A 16,123-nucleotide genomic window follows, 5' to 3' on the forward strand; every position below is an offset into this window, starting at 1 on the left:
ACACACACACATACACACACACATATACATACATACATATATATGTATATATATATGTATATATACATATATATATGGCAACACCACTGCCTTTATTATTATAAGCTTATAATTAGTTATAAAACTAGGTAGTATAAAGTCTTCCAACTTTATTCTTCATTTTCAAATTTCCTTAGCTACCTTAAGTCATTTGCATTTTCATACAAATTTTAGAATCAGTTTGTCAATTGTTGCACAAAAGACTGCTGAGTTTCTGAGATTACAATGAATCTCCAGATAAGTCAGAGGAGAATTTACATCTTTAATAATATTATGGTCCATAAACAGGGCTTATCTTTCTTTAGATTTTCTTTAACTCCCCCAGCAATATTTTGTGATTTTCAGTGTATATAACCTACACATCTTTTTTTTTTAAATTTTTTTAACGTTTATTTATTTTTGAGACAGAGAGAGACAGAGCATGAACGGGGGAGGGTCAGAGAGAGGGAAACACAGAATCTGAAACAGGCTCCAGGCTCTGAGCTGTCAGCACAGAGCCCGACATGGGGCTTGAACTCACTGACCGCGAGATCATGACCTGAGCCGAAGTCGGCCGCTTAACCGACTGAGCCACCCAGGCGCCCCTATACATCTTTTATAAAAGTTTTTACCTAAGTATTTGGTAGTTTTTAATGCTCTTATAAACAGCATTTAAAATTTTTCCAGTTTATAACTCCTTTGCAAGTATATAAAATACAATTGAATTTTGTAAATTCTTATTTCCCACAAGTTTGTTTTTTTTGTTTTTTTTTTTTGTTTTTTTTGGTATCTATTGAGATGATCATGTGAATCTGTAATGATATTCCCTCTCTATTCTTGTTATCAGTAATTGAATGTGTATTTTTCATTTGTGTATGTTCTTAAAAATACACATTGCTATTTTGTATGCATGTATTTTTTTAATGTGTGTAAATGGTATTGTTATATTAGTCCATTTCTTTTTTTACTTGTTTGCACCACAGAATATGCTTTTACAATCAATTTCTATTTCTTCTGATGGCTACATAATATGCAATGGTGGTATCCCATACATTTTACCTGTTTGCTCTCTGAGTGATGGTCTTACAGGTTGCCTCCAACTCCCTGACTCCACAAACAATGCTGCAATGAACATCCTTGTACATATTCTCTTATAAACCTGGATTATAAGTTTTTGGGAGTATGCATACCCAGGAGCTCAATAGCTGAATTATAAAATATGCATATACTGAATTTGACTACCTGAAAGGGAATGTTCTCCAGAATAGCTCCACCATTTCATAATCCTGCCAGTCTGAGGGATATAGGGAATCCTATATCTCTGCTAACCTTGCCAATATCCAGCCTTCTCATTTTTCCTCATGTAAATTGTAGAAAATGATATCTCACTGTAGTTTAACTTCAATCTCTCTGATTGCCAATGGTTTTAAACAGTTCTGCATATATTTTTTGTCTTTTTGTGGATTTCCACTCCTGAAAATTGCCATGTAGATCCTTTGCTTTGAGTTTTCCTTTTTCTGGTTGATTTTCAGGAATTTCTTGTATCTTGTAAATGTCAATCTTTTGTCCGTTTTAAACATTGTGAACTTTATTTATTTATTTATTTATTTATTTATTTATTTATTTTCTGCATAGTCCCCTTCATTGATAAGAAATCTTTTTTTTTTTTAAATTATACTCTTGGGGCGCTTGGGTGACTCCATTGGTTACGTGTCCGACTCTTGATTTCTGTTCAGGTCATGACCTCACAGTGAGTTCGAACCCTGCATCGGGCTCTGTACTGACAGCATGGAGCCTGTTTGCGATTCTCTGTACCTCTCTCTCTCTGCTCTGCCCCACTCACATGCTTTCACCGTATCCCTCAAAATAAATAAATAAACTGAAAAATAAATGTTTTTATGATATATGAAGTCTTGTTTTAATAATGAAATCCAATTCGTATCTGTTTCCTTATTGCTCACTTCCTTGTTTTTTAACATTTTGTGTGGGAAATTCTTCCCCATATCTAAGTCACAAAGATATTCTTCAACGTGTTCTATTTATGTTTTTGCCTTCTTCTGTTAACTTTATTTTTTACTTTTCTTATTTGTCCTTTTAATCCACGTAATACCACCTCTGTATGTGGTATTCAGTAAGGGATCCGGTTTTCCTCTTCTGGTCTTTAAGAGAGGAATGTGTCCCGGGCCTACATGCAGCCTGGCAGGGAGAGAGCTAGGACATAGCTATCCCTCTTCCATCTCCTTTTCCCTCCAGTGTCCCTCCTGTGCCTCTCGATGGCCAAACTCAGTTAGGAATCACAGGGCAAGGGAGTAGTTAATGCAACGCAGAGACGCCAGACTCTTGGCGCGAGAGTAGAGTAGAGCAGGGTGGGGAAAAAACCAAAAAGGGTGAACAGAGAATATCTATCATGATACACGTGTGAGAGTGAGTGTATGTGTCTCTGAGTTCTCTATTCTTTACCAGTGGTGTATTGGTCTATCCAGTCTTGTGCCAGTACTACAGTGTGTTAATTACCATGTTTTTGTAGCATGTCGGCATCTGGAAAAGTGAGTTCTTCTCTCTTCATCTTTCTTTTTTTATGTTTAAAGTTTTTAGGTTAAACACATTTGTATTCCTCCATGTACCTTTTGGAGTATGTGTACTGAGTTCTCAAAAGATCAACTGGAATTTTGATTGGCCTCGTATTAAATGTTTATATTGATTTCAGAGAAGGGACTTTTTTTTAAATGTTTATTTTTGAGAGAGAGAGAGAGAGAGAGTGCGCGCGCACAAGCAGGGAGGGACAGAGAGAGAGGGAGACAGAATCTGAAACAGGCTCCAGGCTCTGAGCTGTCAGCACAGAGCCTGACGCGGGGCTTGAACCCACAGGCCACAAGATCATGACCTGAGCTGAAGTCGGATGCTGAACCAACTGAGCCACCCAGGAGCCCCTTAGTGTTATAATTCTTTATGGTAATACCAAGGATTAAGGTTATTTTCTCTCTTTGACCTTTTTTTCCCCATCCAGTGACTAACTTTTTTGTAAACTAGTGTTCATTCCATTCTCACATATCTCTTCCTTCTCTCAGCTCCACCGGACGCCCACACCCAGCAGTTGGGAGATCAGAAAGACACCATCTGCTGATTAATAAACAGACATGTATTCACTTATAAGTTGATTGAATCAGGGTGTCTCTTGATGTCCCTGTTCTGAATGTTCATACATTCCACCACATACTCCCTTATCTAAGTCACACCCAGAGGCTATGTGGCTCGGATGAATCACATCTGAACTGACCATCCTCCCTGGAATCCATGGGCTGCAGAGGACGTGAATTTAGCCAAAGTGGACACCTGCCATGGACTCAGAACAGGAGTGGTTCTGGAGGAGCACATCTTTACAGAGTCCATTTGGGGCCCTGACCGCAAGGCCTGAGGATCATGGATGGTGCTTCTGTGGAGCACTCCCTGCATGCTCAGTCCTGGGTTGTGCGGAGCATGTGATGGAACCAGAATAAATCAAAAGACCTGGGTCCTAGCACCTCAGATAGAAGAGAGGAATGGTGGCTGGTTTGGGACAGCAAGTTAAGGCATTTCGTGGGCTTTTTATCTATCTAGGCCAGATTGGGACCTAGCACCCCACAATGTCCCCCAAACGAATTAATATTCTGCCTCAAGATCCACAAATCTCTCCAGCCCCTCTGAGCTCGCTGACTTCCCCTCTCGCTCTGGAGCGTGTTCATTTCCCTGGGCGTTGCAAGCGCTTGCGCTCTCAGGGCTCGGCTGGGGCCTTGGTCTGCCCTCCTCCAAGTGGAGACGAAGAGCTACAGAGGTACGGGGGCCCCTCAGCCATTCACCTGCGGTATCTCCAGCTCAGTGTCCCAGAGACATTAAGAGTCAAAGGGGAGATGATTTGCTTTGTTTTTTAAAGAGATGCTGAAGAAGCAGAATGAAGCACAAAGTCAAGAGGAGTCCGTCATTCCACTGCCCAAAGGTTTACAGGCGGAAAAAAATCCTTTCATGAGAAGGGTACTCACACCAGTTTGCAAGGCACTTCCAGTTTCCAGAAGGGACACCGAGGCCCCCCGGTTTAAAAGGGCTTGTCCAAAATGTTGTACAAAGTCAGTGACAGAACTGAGACTAAAATCCGTGTACTCTTTGTCCCAGTCTGAGTTTCCACCCTGCACAGCTGGTGGGGGCGCTTAGGACAGACCGAGGAGGGGGATGAGTGGCCCTATGTGGGCAGGCGTGCACCCGAGAGGCCAGGACAGAGCCGGGGGCTACGGTCAGCTCTCCAGGGCCTGCATATCTCTCGCTGGGAGCTCAGGCCAGTCCTTGCTTTCTGTCTCAGTCTTCTGTCCTGCAAGCTTGGGCTTTTCAGAAGTGCTACCATCAGCACAGCAGGGCTGATCCAGGGTGGCAACCAGGAGCCGTGTCTGTTGGTACGTGCCCGATCGCTCCAGACCAGCTCCAAGCTGCACACCCACCCACCACTGAAAGCAGGGGCTGAAAGCCCCTGGTGGTTACTGCCACTGCAGCTGGAACATGAATGTTAGGTCAGACAGACCCAAATTCAGAACCCAAATCTTACCTGTTCCTAGTCGTACCAGCTTATGCAAGCTGCCTTCTGAGCCTCAGTTTCGGAATGTGATTTTCACACCGACCCAGGCGAAGAATGCCTGTTAGGGAACCGAGAGTCCAAGGTGGATCGGCCGCACCGCCACCACACTGACCATATGAAGGGTGGGTCATGGCCAAGGGGGCCGTCACTCCCCTGCGCCGTGCATTAACCCTCACACCGGCCAGCTCAGGGAGGTGTGATGCTCATCCCATTTTACAGATGAGAAAACAGGCTGAACGGGTGAGCACTATTTTTGCTATCTCGTATGTTCCTCATGTGTTTCCTGAGATAGGCAAGGAATTCCCTCCCACTGTACTGGGGAGAAGCTGAGGCATAGAGAAGATAAACGGTGTGCCCTGGGGGTCAGCAAAAAGGAGTCGATAGAGGGGCTGGGTCTGAGTCCAGATTCCCTGGCTCCCATCTCAGGGTCCCCCCGCCCCAGCCTATCCTTGCTATACAAGCCCCGGGGAAGGCATCCTGCCCTGGAGTGGTGCTCCCCAGGCCAGCCTCACCCCTCCCACCAGGGAAACACCGCCCTTATCCCCCTGCCAGACAGCCTTGTTGCCCAACTTGCGGGCAGGAGCCAAGCCTGGCAGCCTTTGGTGGGCATCCAAGTCGAACTGCTCTTTCCTGCGCCGAGTTTAGCACGCAGCACGGCTTCATCATCCAAATATGTCCTGCCAGACAGGCCTCAGCTGCTGGCCGCCGGGGCACTTGGCGTCCTGAGAGAGCTTGGCGCTAATTGGGCCCAGCCAACATAAATCGTGGCTCTCATTAAGAGGAAGTCCAGCCGTTCTCTGGCAGAAAAGGGGTGAGAGGTGGGGAAGGATGGCAGGGTCAAGAACCTCCCACCAAAAGGGGGTTGAGTCCTGCAGTGGCCCTGGGACCTTAGCAAGTGTCCGGATCGCACTGGCCCTCTCTGTCCATCTACCCATCTAAAGGTTTCGGAGGCAGCACCCAATCATCTCTGATAGTTCACACCAAACTATAGAGCTGTCCTGTTGCTTTGGGGCAGTGGGGGGTAGGGGGCGTGTTGTTTTTCCTTTCCGCTTGGAACACCATCAGGGGTAAATCTTGTTACATTCTGTGGAGCGGTGGGGCTGTGTCTGCCACTTGACTTGGGGGAGCTGAGAGAAAGTCCTCCCCACAAACGAGAGATCTCCCTGGGGCTGCTTTGCTGTCTGGAACCTTTGTAGCAGAAGGCCCGGATTCCCCCTGAAACAGCAAGGCGCTCCGGTAGGGCCACCTTCCCAGCTAAGCCGGCTCACTCACTGACAGGCAGGCAGGAGGCTGCTTCTTGGGGTCTAAGAGCTGTCCTGAGCTGAAAACAATGGTCAGCTGTGCTGAGACGACTGGAAAATATCAGGTCAGTTTGAAAACAGTTTATACCAAGCTTGCAACTTCTGACCTTGCCAAGCATGCATGCACTTAACCACCCATGTAACCCACTGCTGCATTCACTCACACCCTCCACATTTATGAAGCGCTAGCTGTGTGCCCAGTACCATGTGGGGTGCTGGGAATATTGACGAACCTGACTGAATCGTCACCTTATCCAGAGTCATGGTCTACGGAGAAGGACACACAGCTGGAAAATCAATGCCGATCCTATACCAAAGATACATGCGAGGTCCTCTGAGGACAGAGGCAGAAGTTACGGGCTCTGACTCAAGGGGGAGGTGGTGGAGGGCGCAGACCGCGTTCCCAGAGAAGGTGGCATCAGCAGTGCCTTGGAGAGTAAGTTGAAAGCACAGGAGAGGACAGTAGAGGAGAGCGAGAGTGTGAGCAAAAGCTGAGCAGAAAGACAAAAGGGATGCTCTGGTCAGAGAACAGAACAACGGAGTTCTGTATAGTTAGAGGGAGGATGCACAGTGAGGGAGTGGGGGATAAAAACCGTAGCTGAGGCTGAGGCTTGGGCTTAAACAATGTCCCAGCTGGGGTTGGGGGGGAGGTTTGTTCCAGTGATATTTACATCAGTTCCCAAATACTGTGTATCAGAAACCCCTGGAGAGCCTTTGCAAAATACAAATCACCAGTCCCTACCCCTGAGATTCTGATGTAGCTGGCATGGTGGGGCCAGCAGTCTGCATTTTAAAACCAGCTCCCTAGGTAGTTCTGAGGTAGCTAACTAATGGCCTAGCTTCGCTTAAAAATGCAAGACGCTGATAAATGCATCAGAAAAAAATAGCAGAATTGGGAGACAGAGAATTCTTGAAGGAGGGGGTGGCAGAATTTTAAACAGCAAGGTCAGGGAATGGAAGATCTGAAGGAGTAAAGGAGAGAGCCATGAGGAAACCCGGGGGAAGACCACTCCAGGAAGTGAAAACAGCAGGTGCAAAGGTCCTGTGGCAGGGCTGACTGATGTCTTGAAGGAAGAATTAGGAGGCCAGTGCTACTAGAATATAGGAGATGAGGTCAGAGAGGCAGTTGGGGCAGGCAGGTTGTGTAGGGTCTATTCTCCAGCCTTTTTTTTTTTTTTCAACAAAAACGTTTTCTTTAATGTTTATTTATTTTTGACAGAGACACAGAGCATGAGTGGGGGAGGGACAGAGAGAGAGAGGGAGACACAGAATCCGAACCAGGCTCCAGGCTCTGAGCTGTCAGCACAGAGTCCGACTCCGGGCTCAGACTCATGAACCACGAGATCATGACCTGAGCCAAAGTCAAGACGCTTAACCGACTGAGTCACCCAGAAGCCACCCCCGCCCCCCTGGCCTTTTAACACCATTGATTTAGTCCCACCATCTAGTGAAGAAACAGGTGTGGAGAAGGGACCTTGAGCAGATCCATCTTCTCTGTGTCTTTCTTTGGCACAGGGCCCCGAACGAAGCTGTGTGGCTGGGTGGTGCAGAGGAGCAGAGGGAAGAATAGAATGTAGTTTTCTTGCCCCCAGGATCTCAGTGCAGAGGGGGGAGACGCCAACTCATACCATCCCCTCCAACAGATGGCAGACTGTAATGGCTGCTAGTATCCTGATTCCAACTGTAACAGAAATAGCAGTCCCAGTTTGGGGGTGTATGAGGGAGGTTGGCATGTGACTGAACAGGCTGTAACTGCGTAGCACCTGGAGGGCAGATAGGACTTCAGCAGAATGGCAGGAGGCAATCGCCGGGCGTAGCAGAGCACGTGTGTGGCTGAAAAGGAGCCGGAAGGGAGGTCTGGTTTGGGGAAGGCAAAACGTGGGGTCACAAAGTCCTGAGTTTCAAATCTCCCTCAGCCTTGAAATTTGAGGCCAACTGCGGGCACGTGGCTTTGCCTCTTTGAGTCTCTGTGGTCTCCATTTTCCCACCTTTCCCACAGGGTTAATCCCTCCTCTGAGTATTGGCTCTGAATGTTGAGGAAGTCGTGCCTGTGCCTGTGTCTACAAGCCCAGGACGTGGCGTGGAGTGTGTGGTCAGGAAGGAAGTCTCGCATCACCCCTGTGAATGGGTAGAGCCCTCTGTCTTCTGCCTCACCAGGCTGCTTCCATTAAGTGCAGGAAGAGGAGGCAAGCCAGGTGCAGAAGGTGAGAGAGCACCATCTGGTCTGTTTTCCTCTCCATGTACAACACCTCTTTCCAGCTTCACGGGAGGAACTGTGGGCAACTGCCACCGAATGGTCCACTCTCATGATTTGCACTGAATTGACCGTGGTGCTCCATATCTCAACTACCTCCTGGAAGAGGCGCCATTATTACTGCCTCGTTCACATAGTGGGCGTGTGGAGATGGGCAGACATCAGTGAAGGAGCCAGGGCTCTGTGTGTTTGTTCCTCTCTACCCTACTGACCTCCATAGCCAGGCCAAGGGCAAACAGACCTCTGTGGGACCTAGCAAACCAAGCTGAGCTAGGAGCTGCTGAGCAGGTCGAGGAGCTCCTAGCTCCCTCCTTTTATGGGAAGGGGTTATAGGTGAGGGTGGTCTCTTGGCCCCAACACCTCCACCCCGCCAGGGCTTCCTGGTTGGCCATGCCCCAGCCTCACCCTCTAGGCCCAGGCTGGCTTGTGCAGCCTCAGGGAGGGAGCCCAGTCTGGGGAGAGGAGGCTCACACATACACATTAACCCTTTCTCTGCCAGGCAAGGAACATTTCTGAGGCAATGTGGTTAGATGCAAGTTCTTTATTCTCTTGATCCTTCATTCTCTCAGGAAGCCCCTCCTTAGGTCTCTTGGGCACTCCTGGGTTGAGCACTGGGGATAAAGAGGCAAGTCAGACCGAGTCCTTGCCCTGGACATGCTCACCACCCCTGGGGGGACTGAAAGGGGGGCCCACGATCACTGCTGTGCTGAAGGACCTGAGAATGTGTGCAAGCCCTGGGGAGATGCCAGGAGCAAGAGACAAACTGTAGCCCCAGAAACAAAACATCCTCTCTCCTTCTGAATGGTCATTCGTTCATTCATTCATCGTTTACTCGGCCTGGGCCCTGGGAAGGCAGGGATGACCCAGACTGTTCTTGAGAATCTCAAAACCGGTGAGCCGTGAGGATGGGCACATATTCGACTTTGAAATTGACCATTAAAGAGGGGATGGCAGGGAACTGAGGGGGCGGGGAGGAGGGTTAGACTGGCGTGTGCTCCCTGGAAGAGGGGGCATTCACTTAGGCCTTGAAGAAGGGAAAGCCTTTGGCTACTTGGAGATACAAAGCTGGGCTCCTGTGGAACCACATTTACCAGCTGCCGTGTGTCCTGGGATAGTTCCTATTTAAACGATCTGGGTTTTATTCGAACTGAAATACCAGTTTGGGGCTGACCTTTGCGATCATTTTTATAGAACAGTCTCTTCGCTAAAGGCTAGTGTACTCACAAACTCTCTGTGATTTGATTGCTCTGATCAAACTTTTCAGAGAAATCAATGAATCAAATAAGAACAAATCCTTTTTCAACCACATGTCTTGATTTCTAGTTCAGAAATGCTATCTCTGTGTTTATCTCTAGTTCAGAAATGCTATCTCTGTGCTCACAGCTAAGGTCTACTTTGACCTTCTAACCCGACCACAGTGTGCCCTCTGGAAAGATTTGGTCTCAGTCACCAGTCCTGAAGTGCAGTGGGGGCTAGAACAACAGAGAGAAGGGTAAGAAAAGATGAAAGTTCCCTGGTCCCCTCACCAGGTGGAAGTTTGGGGTGGCAATCGCATTTTTGGCTTGAAATGACCCAGGCCTGAGAAAGGAACTTTAAGGATCGGGAAGGTTTGGTTATGCCTGTGGTTAAGAACAAAGGATTCTGATTAGTTGTAGCTGGGTCTGATCCTTTGCTCAGGTACACGTGCCTCCGGGCAAGTCAAAACTAGCGTACCCCGAGTCTCGTGCAATGTCGGTAAAATCGTTGAGAGCCTTCTGTGCAATAATGTCAAATGCTCAGCCCTCTTTCTGTCGCTTAGTAAGGACACGGGGGACAGGTGGCTGAGAAATTAGTAGTAGTAGTGAAAGCATGGGAGCCTGCAGTCAAGATGACTTTGGGGACAAGAACCTTCACAGCCTCAGAGATCCCGTTACCCCCAAGGACTGTCACCCAGGCTTCCCTCACCCCTTCCAGTTCACACACCTGAGCAGGTACAGTCAGAGGCCAAGAAGCTGAAAGGACCCCAAATCAGAGATTAAGAATGAAGACGATGTCGGACCCAGGGCTGCCACTGTGGCAATCTGAGACCCCTAAGTCCCCCCAGAGCCAGCAGGATCTCTCTGGTCACATACTGCGGACCGGGGCCCTGCCCCCTCTCAAAGGCCTCTTCTCATCTTTATTCGGCTGCTTCTCTCCATTACCCCTGAATGGAAATGGAAGCTTAATTTTTCTTGCTCGAAGCCATTAACACTCTGGGCCCTTGACAGGAAACACAGCTCAGCTTTAATTAGCCACAGCAAACTCCCCGCAAGAGCTCCTAGCACAGCCCGGGGACTTCAAAGATAAAGGCTTCCCCATTCTCTCTAATCACAGCTATTAATGAGCCAATTAAGGCTTTCTCTGGGGCCGAGGCGAGCGGCCTGCTCAGTGCGCAGGCACACAGCTCCGCCGCTGCTGGGAAGCTGGAGTATGACGGGTCGGCAGTCCCAGGTCTGCACCTTCTCTGCTGTGAGTCTTAGGATGGCGCAAATGTCCTCTCTGGGCCGCTTTTGCCAACAGGGGAGAAAAACACTATTTCTCCCGAGGAGCAATTATTGCAACAGGAATGATTACAGGTCAGTGGTTCTCAAACTTTCGCATGCTTCAGAATCACCAGGAGGCCTTATTAAAACGCTTTGCTGGGTTCCACCCCAAGTTTCGGACTCAGTTGGTCTGGGAGGGTTGCCTGCAAGAATTTGCATTTCTAACTTGCCCCCAGGCGGGGGTGTTGCTGTTGGTCAGGGGACGCGTTTTAAGAAGCATTGCTCTGGACAACAAGTGTGAGATATTACTTGGAGATTTGCATTACACCCTCGTCTGTAAATGTCCCATCACCCCTTTCCTTCACCTGCCTCATCTGACAGTTTCCAGAAGTCTCCAATCTGGGCTGTCAACGCTTGGACACAACAGCATTTGTCACCCTGCGGTGGCCTGACAGCGTATAGTACTCCACGTGTGCTCCTTCGGGAGGGGAAATGGATCGGGACACCCCGATTCCAGAGAAATCAGAGGGCGTGGAGTCCTCGAAGCTGTGTGGTTGGGTGTTGAGGTGGAGGTGTGCACAAAGGAGGGCGCTTCAGTGGGGGAACATGTGCACAAGGTGGCACCAGGATTATGCCTGTGACGTGTGGGGGACTGGTTAGGATCTTCTGGAGGCACCCGGGTGGCTTCTGCTCAGGTCACGATCTCACAGTTTGTGAGTTCAAGCCCCACATCGGGCTCTGTGCTGCTGGCACAGAACCTGCTTCAGACTCTCCATCTCCCTCTCTCTGCCCGTCTCCCCCTGTCTCTCTCAAAATAAATAAACTTAAAAAGAAAAAAAGAATCTTCGTACTGAAGTCGAAATGAGGTCCCTCATGCTGCATTTTGCCTATTTTCTTAGGCAACTGAGGCAGATTCATTCAACTCCTGCCTCTTGCCTGCAGTGCCCGCAGCATGACTGTAGTCACTGTGCTTGTGGCTTCAGAGACAGACTTCTGAGGTCCAAATACAGTTCAGGTCCTTAGGATGTTGGGTCTCAGCGGGGGCTGCTGCCTCCCTGCCTGGACCCCTCATTCTGCTCACTCCCACCTCCTGTGCCCTCACTCTCGTCTGCCTCGGCCTTCACGGCCGCCTTAAGTTCCTCTGCTGGCTTGTTTCTGAGCACACTTTGGCCATCTCTGCCTCCTTAGATAGCACATCCCAAAGTACGTGCCCAGGGGCCCTGGGGGATACGAGCAGCTATAATGTGACTCAGGGAGTGCTGAGCTAAGTCAGGAATCTTCTCTGCAGAACTTCTCAGAGCCTTGAATATGCTACTGTACAGATCCAGGAAGGTTGCTTAACAAGCAGAATTTTCCAAACTAATTTCACCACGGATGTATACTTTTTCCTAGGAGGATCTGGCTTTGATACAAAGGAGCTGGCTAAGCTTTGGATTCCAGAAGACTTGGGCTCCAGTTCTGGAACTCCTACTCCTTCAAGCCTTAGTCTTTTCATCTATAAAATGGAGGTAGTGGTCCTTCCCCTGGGGGCCCTTGAAAGGTTTTAAGTGAGGTGACATATGACAGGTGCTCAGCCCAGAGTGAGGTATACAGCAGAGGCTCAGTAAATGTGTATTTTCTTGTCTCCCTATTGCCTTTCCTGGTGCAAGCTTACAATCTGAGTGTGCTGCAGGTACCTGGCTTATGAGAGTGAAGCCACACTCAAATGCAACAGGGTTGGAGGAATGAGGGCTCATAAGCAACCAGGCCATCCGAGCAGGCTTCCTGGAGGAAGTGAGACTTTGCTAGGCCAGATTCTGAAGCTAGTTCTCCAAGCAAAGGCCTGGGGTGGGGGAGGAGGTGGGGGAGGGGGGAGGCTTTGAGAACTACACCTCTCTGCAAGCATGCTACAGCAGGACTCCTTTGCTTTGTTTTCCTTTTCCACCCTGGAGGCCCATTTCCCTTGCCTTCCCCTCCCACGGCTTGAACTTGGCCAGCATTTCAAGTTCCTGAGGTGTGAGCCTCAGAGTGGGGCCCCCCTGGCTTGTGGAAATTCACCGGGCCCACAGAAGCCTGCTGCACCAATGTCCTCGGGAAGCTCGGGTCAAACTAGGGTGCTGGCCCAGACCCCATCTATCCAGCCCTTGCCAAGGGGGGTGGGCAGGGAGGTGTTGGTCAAGGCTGAGGAGGAAGCATCACTGCAGATTTTCTCTCCCAAAATTCTTTGTCACCCCTGCGCTGGGTGTCCACGGAGCAACCATTTCCAGAGACCTTACTTTGAATTTTTTTTTAATGTTTATTTATTTTTGAGAGAGCAGGAGAGAAAGAGAGCGAGAGAGACAGAGTATGAGCAGGGGAGGGGCAGAGAGGGGGAGACACAGAATCTGAAGCAGGCTCCAGGCTCAGCTGTCAGCACAGAGCCTGATGTGGGGCTCGAACTCACCGTGAGATCATAACCTGAGCCGAAGTCGGACACTTAACCGACTGAGCCACCCAGGAGCCCCAGAGACCATATTTTGAACCAGGCTCATTTCATTTAACCAACTCACTTAATCTCTATAACATCCCTAAAACCAGCATTCTATTTCTCATTTTCCTGATGAGAAAACAAAGGCTCAGAGAGTCAGCCTGAAACCAATCCCATTTGGTCCAAAGTCCAAGCTCCTCGCCTGGGTGCTACCGACCCATTTATATTTCTCTTTGTGTATTTCCTAGTCTGACTCATCCCCCACCTCCAGCAAGCCTCCCTAGTCATCCCCCGAGGCCATGCTTATCTCCACTATTCTTGCGTGTCCACAGTTGGGACCACAACATTCCCCTCCCTTTAGTTTGTATTTGCAGGAAGGAAAGGACTGGCTCCACGTCCTACACTGTGGCCCTAGTAGCCGGCACAGCACACATAGCAATCCCTGTTGAGAGAAGGGACGAAATGTAATTTCTGAGATGACACGGACATGTCATGCGCATTGCATCCCTGTGCCAGTCCTCAGTTGCCTGGTTTCTAACAACTCCACCCTTGCCCTTCCTCACACCACCCCAGGCCGGGCTCACGGGTACTAGATGACTCAACTTTCAAGGTGTCATCCATTTTATTCTCCTGTGACCCAGCTTGCTTCCTGGACTTCAGCAGAACCCCAAATATTCATGAGCAGACCCCTGTGGCTGGACACTCTTGGAGGGGGGGATTTGGTGCTTTGTAAGATCTCGGCTCCAATTTTCCTCCTCCAAACGAGCTGCGGTCCACACATCCTCATCAAACCTGGAACGCACCCCGCCACCTACTGAAACCCGCTTCAACAAGTAGCCAAGGTGCCAGGGAAGTTATGAAAACCATGTGACAGGTCAATGGCGGTGCCTGCAACTTTCTTAGGTTTCAAAGGGAGGACAGCTTGCTACAGCATACGGGCCAAGAATTCAGGCTTACAAGCACTTTCCAGAAAGCCCAGGGACAGCAGACCCTTACAGGATTCTGCTTTTCCCTTCAGTGGAATCCAACTGGGCCTCTCTGCCCCTGGGGACCAAGGATGGTCATGGAACAGGCTCCATCCAAACACTGTGGCTTTGTTCCCTTGCATGAAGAGCAGACGTGCAAAGAGGTTCTGAGCAGAAAAGGAGCAAAGTAACAGGTTGGGGGCGTTCCAGAGCTAGAAAACACCTTAGGGCACTAAGTCCAATCTTTTCACTTTCTAGACAGGGAAACTGAGGCCCAGAGCAAGGTGTCTGCCTAGAGTCAAGCAGCTTCTTGGAGACTGAGCCATAATTAGAATGAACACATCAGTATCTGTCCAAAATCTTAGAAAAGTGAGTGATAAATGGCCATGAAGAATTGTGTCCAGAACCTTCTATTTGTATTGGCTGATAGAGATATAACAGATATGTGGGATCGGGCTTCCTCTATCTGTGGTAAGACTGGACATGACCTGGTGAGGTATACAAAGACAGTGAAGGTTGGTTGGGATCCATAGCCAGAAGCTTTGTCTAGCAGCCTCTGGCCACCCGGCCCTGTCTCCCAGGTACCTTGATGCCCAGAGAGCTCATAGGCAGGCTACATCCCAGAACAAAGCTCCACCTGGGTAGCAAGTTACCATTGGCACGGGGAGAGGAAAATCTCCAGTTGTTACATATCAGGCTGTTTCTATAGAAACAGTAAATACCTGTAAAAACATTTTCCACACCTTGATAATACTGGGGGTCCTATGGGTGGTCTTTATATAAATGTACATTAAGCAACTCTTAGATGTGCTAGCACCTTCAATATCTCCCTATTGCTGTAAGAAATAGAGACAAAGCCATTCCCATGTGCTCAAGACCTTTATGTATTCCTCTGACCGACCTCTCACTTGTCTCTAAAAATTCATCAGTACATACTAGTCATAGCCATCATGCTGAAAGCACCATCCACTTTTTTGCCCCTGAATGTTTTTAACAAAACACTTTCTGGAATGTTCTTTTTTCTCTATCTGGAAGACTCCTCATCCTTCTCTATCACCCAAGAACCCAGAGGAGTGTCGCCTTCTCTGTCAGGTCTTCCTTCTCCCAATCCCCAGGCAAAATAGATCTCCAATCTGACCCTTTTTACCACCTGCAGTGCTACCCCCCACGTCTGCCACCTCATCCCTTGTCTGCTTTGCTCCACAGGCTGTTAACTCGTCTCCCTGCTTCAGATCTTTTCCTGCTACAAAGCATTCTCTATGCAGCAGCTCAGGTGATCTTTTGTACATCATAAATCCGATTGGATCGCTTCTGTGCTTAAAACCCTCAATGGCTTCTCACTGCAAAACTTACCACGGTTTGTAACATCTCCCCTGCCTGTGTCTCTATTGTCAGATCTCCGTTCTCTGCCTTGGTCTTTGTGTTCCAGCCACAGTGGCCACCATTTTGTTCCTTGAACAGACCAAGTTCATTCAGTGGCACTTGTTTTGTGTGTCCCTGGGGGCCTCTCCACCCCACCCGATCCCTTCATGGCTGGCTTCTTTCATAATTCAGGTCGTGGCTTAAATATCACTTCTCAGAGAGGCCTTCCCTGACCATTCTATCTAAAGTAGCCTCCCAGTTTTATTGTCTTTGAAGCAATCATCCCTAAATCAAGTGATTTTATGTATTTATTTGTTCCATGTCTCCTGCTGTGATACAAGCTCAATGACAGCAAATATGTCAGCTCTCTTATTGATGTATCTCCAGTGCATAAAACAGTCCAGGTATCGAGTGGGTATTTCGATAATAAACATCAGTGAATGGCTGCCTTCAGTGGTGCCCCAGCATGCAAAGCCTTGTGGGAGAAGGCGATCTGTGTGGGCTTCCTATGGGAAGGGAAACCTGGGTGAGCTGTAAAAAGCTTGTAGGGTTTGGGTAGTTGGAAAGAATTAGAGTTGGTGTCCCAGAAAGCAGGCCCGGCCAGGAGCATAAACTGAGTAGTTGGTAAGAGAGGAAGATGCAAGAGAGAGAAAGCCTGGAGCAGGAGAGGGGCAGA

General features: G+C 48.7%; 1 long non-coding RNA gene across 1 annotated transcript in view; it reads left to right on the forward strand.

The window, feature by feature from the left end:
• The window catches only part of LOC121027084 (uncharacterized), a 12,111-nt gene extending 8,013 nt beyond the window's left edge, over nucleotides 1-4,098 (forward strand). Inside the window, exon 3 of the long non-coding RNA XR_005788551.1 lies at nucleotides 3,087-4,098. This is a non-coding gene — a long non-coding RNA (uncharacterized LOC121027084). The remainder of the gene's footprint in view (nucleotides 1-3,086) is intronic.
• The last annotated feature ends 12,025 nt before the right edge of the window (nucleotides 4,099-16,123 follow it).

The sequence above is a fragment of the Herpailurus yagouaroundi genome, unplaced genomic scaffold, assembly GCF_014898765.1.
Source record: "Herpailurus yagouaroundi ecotype Mexico unplaced genomic scaffold, PumYag 77, whole genome shotgun sequence".
In the NCBI taxonomy this organism is placed as follows: domain Eukaryota; kingdom Metazoa; phylum Chordata; class Mammalia; order Carnivora; family Felidae; genus Herpailurus; species Herpailurus yagouaroundi.